The sequence below is a fragment of the Anoplophora glabripennis genome, unplaced genomic scaffold (assembly GCF_000390285.2).
Source record: "Anoplophora glabripennis isolate ALB-LARVAE unplaced genomic scaffold, Agla_2.0 scaffold114, whole genome shotgun sequence".
Taxonomy (NCBI): Eukaryota; Metazoa; Arthropoda; class Insecta; order Coleoptera; family Cerambycidae; genus Anoplophora; species Anoplophora glabripennis.
Window position 1 is genome coordinate 486,989 of NW_019416319.1, and position 9,442 is coordinate 496,430.

Genomic DNA, 9,442 nt, shown 5'->3' on the forward strand with positions numbered 1-9,442 from the left:
ATTTGTTAAAATTGATATTATTTATCGATTTGTTTTTGTTTTTAATTAATGCCAAAAATTTTAATATTTAACATCGATTCTTATGGGAAATGCTATGATGCATACCTTTACAATCGAATTACGGGTGAAAAAATGCAAATGGTAAGGTGAAAAAATATAGACATTTAGCTGAATCATTAATTAATAGATGAGACAAAGAAAAAACGGTTACCCCGCATTTCACAGACAAATAAATTATCAAACATAAAAAGTTATGATTTGTCGTTCGCCAAGTAATAAACGGGAAGGAGTAATGGCAACAGCGCAATAGAGTTAGAATGAGGATAGGTGGCGGGAAATTTAAATAAACGTTTCGATACACAAATTAGTCATTACAAATGGATTACATTCAACTTGTGTTTATTTGTGTAATTCAATTTAAAATGGGAAATTTTCAAATGAGGTATGTTTTTTGAAATCTTTTTATATTTATAAAGTACAATAAACTTTCAATACAAGAAGTAAAAAATACATTAGCATATAAACAACGAAATATTTATATATACTTTGTTTAGATAAATTATGACATTTTTAATATAATTTCTCATTTTAAAATTAACATTTCAATAATTTCAGTATATTTTTAGAATATTTTGGCTGCTATCACTACATACATATATCAACTTGTGTTATACTTTCATAAATGCAATCGCTTTAAACCCTTGTCTTATAAAGAACTTTTGTATTCACAGAAGTGCATCATAGTAGTGTGTAACTAAATCATATTTAAACATTTCCACGCGAATCACCTCGTAATCACACTATGGAGAGATAATCTAAAATACGTAAAAGTTCTTTGAAAACAGAGCAGTACATGCTCTGTGCCATGCACTCTATGTCGATTAGTTGATGCCCTCGAACAGTGTGCGGAGGTTCTGGCTCCACAATCTTCTCTTCAACGGCTTTTTTTCTACTTTTGCTATTTTCTGTTCTAATTCTCAAGAACATATACCTATATACATGACAAAAACTGTCTACTTACAAACAATAAACTCAGCTTACTCTGCGTTGTTGCCAACTTTCTGTTGCAACTCATGGCATTTATTTATGCATATTTGGTAAAAAATAATAATTAAGAAATTTTATTCAATATGTATCTATAAGCAAGTATCAATCTACTTACAATTAGATTATAAAATTTGTATCAATGTAGATCTAATTTTTGACTATTTGTACGTTTGTGAAGCAATGTTGAAGTACAATCTTGTACATTGAAGTCAGCCACATTTAAAAACTTTGAGTTAAATTTATTGTAAGGCAGCGATACGCATCCCGTACAACCATATAATTCCGGTAAGGGTTACTCAATCTGGTAAGTGCACGTTTACCTCCAAACATGCATCACAGGGAGACGACTACAATACTCCCCCGGTCTTTGTATTTTACCACAGTAGCCGTATGACATAATGGATGATGTAACGCAAGATACAGAGGAAGCCAACTGTATCGTGAACGTCGGAAGTGGGATGGGTCCCGATTGTGAACAGGGCTCGCCTGTAATCCGATTTGACCTCGATTCTCGGTACCGTCAAAGCCCGACCCTTTTTCAGAGGGCATCTCGTGAATGCCGAAAATTTAATAAGTAAATTATAGGGCGCGAGTAAGGATCCCGGATCTGATATTATTACTCGCATATTACGAGTAGTGGGTACTACAAAAGATATCTACCTAGCCATGATGGAAATACCGATTGTGCCTGCTTTGTCTAGTAGCAATCATACCTTAAGTTTATAAGATTAGAATTAATTTTATAATAGCATATTTCTTAGCAAATTAAAAACATATTGCTATGACTTAGTGGCTTGAAAATTTAAAACGTACCAAAAATGAGACCGAATTATAAAATTCTTCTAATAAATTAAAGTATTTAACTATAGTATAGCATAATTTGACACAAAAAGGGTGTGGATTACAGAATTAAGTTAAATGAAGGATATTTTGTATACAAATTAAGTTTGTAATGATATAAGTGTGGTTACACATGTTGCAAGTGACCCATTTTTAAGCATTACATCAAGAACGCCGCCGGACGTACCACAGGTTTCCCGGAAGACGACCCCGACAGAGTGGCGCCAAGGACCGGGGACTTCTGCCAGCGACTAACAAGCTACCTACGACCGACTCCACATACAGGGACTCTCCACCAAACATTCGAACCGACAACACGTCTTTTTCCACAACTTAGTTTTTAATAGAATACTTTATTATCACCGTTGAGAGAGCGTCTTATTCTTGTTGTACAGTGAAAGCAACCCTAAAAGGGATCTCAATGAACCGGACGAAGCTTTAGCGGGGGACAAGTTAAGCGAAGCGACAATGTCAGCGACAATGGACTCCTTAGAACTACAACTGGAGGAACTAGGTGGAAGCGAGACGGGTTCCAGTCTAACTTGTATTGGTCGTCTTCCACGAATTTCTGTAGTTCTTCGATATATCTAATTAAGTTCAAATAATCCTGCACATGGCGGATTACAGGCAGATGGGAGTAATCCGAATGTTGGTAATTTGAGATTATTCTGAGTATGTTGTTCATTTTTAATTGCCTCTGGTGAGATTCCAACTCACCCGAATGAGGATGGGCCATATCGATATACACTAAATCAGTTAAATATAACCCAAGATAAGGTATACACGGTAACTTCAAGCTTTCAATGTGTTTCCTGAGATTCCCCTAATTGTTGGCGTCGGAAAAGACTTCTGCAAGCTTGTCAAACGTTTGTTTCTCTTTCTTAGACAAGTAATACCAAGTTTTCGATAACCTATACACGGAGGCACTTTGTAAGGCAGAAATTATTGCAAACAACGAGTGGAGATTGTTCAAATACACAGCTTCTTCGCAATCTTAATAAAGTGAGTAAGCGTCTCGGATCTCTGTTTCGGGGTCGATCCCGACAAAATTTCCTGCACCGCCCAAAAACTCACGTGGTTAAACCTCTTACTGAAGGCCACGACGTTAGGAGCTACGGTCAATTTGTTTTTCTTGCTCGTGAGTTCGTCGGGCTGGATACCCAAGAAAACTGGAAGATCTAAGAGGGTTAGCTGACTGGCAAAGTCTTCCGGCCATATTTTGAGTATGTCAAAAATAGCACAACTATAATATTTCTTGCAGTGTGAGGCATGATTGGGCAAGCTCTGAGATTTCACATGAACAGGTACTGGAGTGAGGGAATTCCCATAACTATGATAATATGGTGGTCCGGGCCCACCTGATATGCTAGGTGAGGAGTGTTTTCTAGTTTTAGTACCAGAAATGTTCTACAGTGTTTAATGTAGATCAGAAAGCAATATTGTTGTGTAGTGTCTATGTTTTACCAATTCTTTTTGTTACAGTATCATTTAGTTTGTTCAATGAAACATGTTTTTTTATTGAATTTTCGGGGTGTAGGCTTGTGCGATAGTGACCAATTACCTAGAAAACGATTTGCTCGATAAAACGTCTCAACTGTTAAAATTGTGACAAAAATTTAATTTGCACATTCAATAATTATTAAAATGCACTCATGTATTACAAAAATCTTTTGTATATAAGTACAGTATACCTGTGATCAGTATTTATGTGTAGAATTAAACCTAAAAAGGTTTAATGTATCGTTTAAATGTTGACATTTTGTTGTTCTGTTAAAATTTGTAAATTTCTAGTTTTATAAGTGTTGTAGTACTGCAAAATAGTATTTGCAGAGTGTATAAAGGACCTTCATAACGTCAGAAACTGTATTTAGACTCCAACCAAAGTTCAAATTTCTGTGTAGACTTTAAAAGTTCTCGCTGAATCGGGAAGCTAGAAATTTACCTTTGTTTAGTTTTAAAAAACAGGTAAATAGGTACTGTTTAAAATGTAGAAAAGAGGTAGTAGTACAGACATTCAATGGACAGATGTGCAGAGAATTAAGTTGTAGGTATATCGAAATTTAGCTAGAATTTGCAAAAATAAGTAAAGGTCATAATTTAAAAGTTAACCTAGAAACATGCTACTGGTATCAAAAATTGTAAATAAATTCAAGCAATCTGAATATGTAAACATCATGCAGCATAAAACATAATAAAAGTCGATATTTTGAAAAATAAAATTCGATAAATGTTTGGGTGACATTCCTATGGAAGCGGTTCTTTTGTTTTAACGGCAATAAAACCAAAGACCGGGCTCGTCGCAGGCAGTCTTCCATATATTCCTGAAGCAACAACATCGTCAGTTTACCTCTAAAGTAAACAATTGAAATCAATATAAATCAATAAGTTTGTGAAAAAGTTAACTTATCCAGTCATCCTTGTGGAGAAATGTTACTGACAGCTATAAATGTCAAAAGTCCGAATCACATATTTCACTGAAATGCCATAAGTCTGAAAATTCATCGAGATCTACAATCAGTAAATAAAAGTGCAACACCAAATTTGAACAGGTCACAAATTAATAAAAAGTGAATAAGTGTGACTTAATAAAAATAAAGTGTAGTGCATCTTCGATTGGAATTATCCTATTAGAGTACGTTCACAACGAGATTCCCGATTTCATCGTGAGATTCCATCACCAAGGCTACCCAAGGATCGCATGGAAATTCCACATAGGAGATACAACCAACGCTACAAGACAACGGATCTTAAGTTGTAGACACACACATTGATCAATTTAAATGTACAAACTTTGAATTCAAATTGAAAAATAATTAAGTTCGTAAACATTTTTGTATATAGGTAAGCGTATGACAAAACCAAAATTTCATTTTTGAAACATTGTTATGTTTGCAGTATAGAAAACATAACACAGCACTGTAACATTAGATTTAAGGGAGGGAAGTTTCATGTTATCATTTATTTAGATTTAGTATAAAAAAGTGTCAATTATAAAACTTTAACTATAAATCAGAAGTAATCAGAATATACCTATATTTGTTAAGTTTAAAAATATCTTTCATTTGAAATTAGTTTAAACAAGTCATAAAAATAAACGTAATCGTAGGAACCCTCACCCTGAAATTGAATTGCTCTACTACTATAGATAAAATTTAAACATCAAAATATAAAAAATATTCAAACTTCGTAATCATATAAAGGCGCCCATAACGTAAAATAAAATCACAATAACAAAATCAAAACAACAAAATCAAAATTAAAAAGAAAACATACAAATCATAATAATATACATGTCAATGTGCCCATTCTAAAACTTTAAAAATGTACTTAAAAAGAAACGTAAAGATCACTAATGGTCTCATAACACAGTTAACAAAAAAAGTGTGTTATGTAAGAAAGTCCAAAAGAATGCACATGATGTGAAATTAGTACCTTTACTCGTGTACCATAATAATGGGTAGTGATTTATATCCAACACTTAGACCAGGAAGGGAGGGGACGGGTGCAGGGGACAAGATTCCAAGACTACTTGGGTCAAAGAACAGAAAATTATAAAAAATAAGTTCACAATGAATATTTACTTTAAAAAGCTTATAGACTCACTTGTCATCCTCTCCACAATTAATTGTTACGTGCCGTCCTTTCGGACGGCGATGGCCCACCACCACCCACTTACACCTACCTGATGCGCACGCCGCGGATGCCACACTTTATCACTTATAATAATACACTGAACTATATACAGCCTGGTAAAACAGTTCTGCATAAAATTCATATTTTCGTTAAACAATTTTTTTTCGAAAAACGGTGAGACCCGTCGATTTTTATTTGATCCAGGGCACCTTGTTATGTGGAAAAATTTTTTTTTCGATAATCCACTTACGGCAGCGATGACATAATTTTTTTTTAAATGACAACGCATATTTTTTTCGTTCGAAATTGATGACAGTGATAATTATCTAAACAACGGTGTGAAAATTTCGATGTCTTACATAACAATTTTTTTTAGAAAAATGCACCTTAAGTTCTTATAAGTGATAATTGTCTACTTACACTATTAATGGCTCCGAAAAGGACAAAGTTGACAAAATTACATTTCAAACGAGTAAAATTACACTAATGTTTGTGTAAGTCTAGCGAAATTGTTCGAATTGCCCACCCTGTACCATTTGGCATTGTCCTAAGCGTGTGTAAACGCCGTCTACACTTCGTTCAAGCATTCCCGGGTCGATTTGATTTATTTCAAAACGAATACGGTTTTTAAGTTCTTCCAAATCACCTGGTCTGTTTGTGTACACACGCGATTTCAAATAGCCCCACAAAAAAAAGTCTAGAGGTGTTAAATCAGGCGAACGCGGAGGCCACTCGATTGTTCCGCGTCGCCCGATCCACCGGCCAGTAAACGTGTTATTCAAGTACTCCCGTACTTGCACTCCATAATGGGGCGGTGCACCATCCTGCTGAAACCAAATTCTTTCCTCAGGAATATCAGGATCCTCGTTGTTCGGGAATAACTCTGCTAAGCTTGGGACCAAATCGAACCGCAGGAAATCCAAATAGCGAGCAGCAGTTAAATTTTCCTCGAAAAAATACGGGCCTAAAATACGACGCCCTATTATTCCCGCCCAAACGTTCACCTTTCGGGGGTGCTGATGATCTACTTCTTGCACCCAGTGCGGGTTTTCCTGAGACCAATACCGGCAGTTATGTCGATGCACCGATCCATTAAGATAAAAAGTAGCCTCGTCAGAAAAAATTATGTTCTTGAGGAAGTCGGGGTCTCCGTTACATCGATGCATTAAATCTTCACAAAAGTGGAGACGGCGGTCTGGGTCGTCCTCAGTCAATGCATGTATCAAGTGACCCTTATAGGGGTGAAATTTCTCTTTTTTGAGAAAGTTCACCACAGTTACATGTGAAATATCATTGTTCAATGCAATCGACCTTGTACTAGAATGAGGGTTGTCCTGGAGCTCCACCAGGATATTCAATCTAGTTTCATCATCTACTCTAGGACGACCCGCACGAGGAGCATCTTTCACACTACCAGTTTCCTCAAACCTTGCCAGTACCCTACTAACCGTAGATTGCGTAATTGGTGGTCTGTCAGGGTACGTTGCATTAAATAATTGGCAAGCTTCTTGATGGGTTCGTAACTTATCGCCGAAACCAATCATCCTCAAAATATCAATTCTTTCGCGTTCACTAAGTTTTGCCATTTCGAATTAAACGATTTCACCAAAGAATGTTAAATCGGTACTGATTTTTAGTCTTCAATATTTCAGGTAATCTACTCCTTTCAAGTAAACATTTCTTTGGATCTTTTTTTTTTAGGAATTTATCGGCAAACTCGAAGACAAAAAGTCGACCTTAATTTGCTACATACTATTTGGATTTTGTGCGGTTGAACTTGGTTCTAAATTTTGCAGTTTAATCAGGATCCTGACAATATCTGATGAATAATTCCGCAAATATTACATAACACCAGTTGCAACTTAAGTTATCTGAAATGCTTTCTGCCGAATAAATTTTTTTCTAAGGCATTTGATCCGTAAACAGCAAATTATTGCATTCAAGAACTTAAGGTGCATTTTTCTAAAAAAAATTGTTATGTAAGACATCGAAATTTTCACACCGTTGTTTAGATAATTATCACTGTCATCAATTTCGAACGAAAAAAATATGCGTTGTCATTTAAAAAAAAAATTATGTCATCGCTGCCGTAAGTGGATTATTGAAAAAAAAATTTTTCCACATAACAAGGTGCCCTGGATCAAATAAAAATTGATGGGTCTCACCGTTTTTCGAAAAAAAAAATTGTTTAACGAAAATATGAATTGTATGCAGAACTTTTTTACCACGCTGTATGTATACACAGTATATACTACTGCCTACTATCACTTCACTATAATGGTCACACATTAACACTTATTGTACAATGCACTACACTTATTATACGTTCTACTATACACTACACTATGCACATATACATTACTATCGCTGTGATCACTAGAACTGTCGTCTTCATCACTAGAGCTGCTGTCATCTCCTAGGAGTATTATCAGTAGATCAACCAATACATCAACTGTCGTGTCGAGATCTCACCTGCGTTGTTTCTCTTTATGGACATGCATAATACATTTACTCCATGTTTCTGCTGTAACTAGGTTAACCTCTTCGTGTAAGAGTAATTTTACATCCTGGAAATTAAATGTCGTATGAATTGAAGTAATCGCGAATTTATAAAAGTAATGAAAACGGTTACATAACTTTTATACGGTTTGATAAAAGTAACTTGATAAGTTTTATTAAGGAACGTAACTATAAGATTTCATAATCTCAAGTTGCGAACTTAAAGCAATCACTAATGAAAAGGCAATAAACTCCACCGTGTAAGGCTTATGAAGGTTTTGTATAGTTGTCAAGAACTATTCGCTACATACGAGTATGTACTACGCTTGGTTATATAAGTTATTGATGGGCACAACCGTTATAAAAAAAAAATGTTTCTTGGGGAATTTGTTTTCAATTCGTTCATGTGGTGTTTTGCAACAAAAGTTGAGTTTTGTGAGATAGGTACATCGCAGAGTCTTCAATTTTTTAACAGGATAATCCAAAATATAATGTTACGAAAGCTCACCTGCCCTGTTGTTTTGCCAATTATGATCTTGAATGCTTGTTAATTTGCCAATTTTTGTAATACCTTTGTTTTCACGTTTCTTATAACCTTTCAGATTATAATATTGGGTTCAAGTTGAATTTCGAAGGTTGAGAATTTTCTAGATCATCAAAAAGGACATAACTCGCGCGGCCTCGATATCAAGGAGAGTATTTTATAGAAAATGTCGAAATACAGGGTGTGGCGTGGATAATCTATAAAAATTAAACAACAGTATCCTGATGATATTTGTAATAGAAAAGACTTATATGGGAAAGTTCTATCTTCGCGTTTTCATTTCAAGTTCATTTATTCAACGAAAATGAAAGCCGACTCTGATGTGTTATTTATTAAAACATTTGAAAATGTTTTTATGCGACCCGAGATGTAACCTTATAATTTAAGTCGGTATAATCTAATACTAGTAATACTAAAAGAAGGTTAGGTTAAATTGCCAACAAATTTATGCAGTCAACTATTATTGTAATTGTATCGAATTCATTATTCACTTAATTACAAAATATTAAGCATCGTCTATCGACCCGTCAGTGTTAAAAAGTGAAAGGTTCCAGACAAAAGTTTTTATTTTGTAATTCCACGTTAGTGTAATTTTTATAAATAAGTAAAAAATAAGAATAGCGTGCAGATAATATTAAAAACGAGATACTTATTTCTTACTTCGCTTATTTTTTTTAGTTTGTGCACAAACTAGTTTTACAATGAACCGAAAGAACAACGCATTTATTATTTCCGAACGTGTCGATATGGTGTTAGTGTATGATGCAGCCGGAGAAAATGCACTCACGGCGAGTAGGCTGTACTGGGAACGATGGCCATAACGTCACCCCTATGTGCAAAACAGTGCGTTCAGCGGCTGCGAGATATGGGAAGTGTTAT

The 9,442-nt window shown here is 34.9% G+C and overlaps 1 pseudogene; it reads right to left on the minus strand.

The window, feature by feature from the left end:
- Positions 1–2,246: 2,246 nt before the first annotated feature.
- On the minus strand, positions 2,247–8,017 carry LOC108903209 (annotated as a pseudogene).
- Between the last annotated feature and the right edge of the window lie 1,425 nt (positions 8,018–9,442).